This window comes from Myotis davidii, unplaced genomic scaffold (genome assembly GCF_000327345.1).
Source record: "Myotis davidii unplaced genomic scaffold, ASM32734v1 scaffold398, whole genome shotgun sequence".
Classification (NCBI taxonomy): Eukaryota; Metazoa; Chordata; class Mammalia; order Chiroptera; family Vespertilionidae; genus Myotis; species Myotis davidii.
Window position 1 is genome coordinate 1,011,700 of NW_006290024.1, and position 876 is coordinate 1,012,575.

Here is an 876-nt window from a genome sequence, read left to right on the forward strand (position 1 = left end):
AGTGTTTATAGTCCTCAATTTCCTCACTTATAAAATGGTCCGATAGTGGCTGCTTCCTCCGTTTTCTCTGGGGATTAAATTAGATAGTACTTATGTAGCTGTTAGTAAAATGCCTGGCATGAAGTAAGCACTAAATAAATGGTAGTCTGGAACCAAAGTCTATATTAGTTACCTACTGCAACATTCTAAATGGCCAAACTTTGTAGTTTAAAAACAGCAGATGCATGATCTCCAGCCATTTCTGAGGATAAAGAATCCAGGGTCATCTGGGCCATGTGGTTCTGGCTTAGGGTGTCTCATGAGGTCACCATGAACTATAGCTGCCTCAGAGACATCCTTTTCGAATTGCTCTTCCATATTTTATGTAACATACGAAACAGCACATCAAAACTCAGCATAACTTTTATAAAGACACAATCGAGGCCTTATTTCTTATATTACATTATGTTCAATCCTGTTTTGGGAGGACTTGCCGGACAATTCCATATGAGAAATACCTGTGATTTCTGGAGTGATTGATTTATTTGTCACTTAAGTATGATCTACAATATGGAATAATCAGATTTCATTTTTCACACTGGAATAAGTAAATGTAGGAAGATTGTATAATGTGTATGTACATTAGATTCAGGTCTGGCTCTACCAGATGTTCCTGTCCTATTCCCTTTTCTATTCTCTCTTTCTTCTGTTTTTATTTTCTATGTTCTTTTTTTTCCTTTTTTTTAATTGCTCAAAGTATTACAAAGGGTATTACATATGTGTCGATTTTTCCCCCCACCCTAGACTACAGTCCCCTAGCCTCCCCTATCCCCCAGTGTCTTATGTCCATTGGTTATGCTTATATGCATGCATACAAGTCCTTTGGTTGATCTCTTA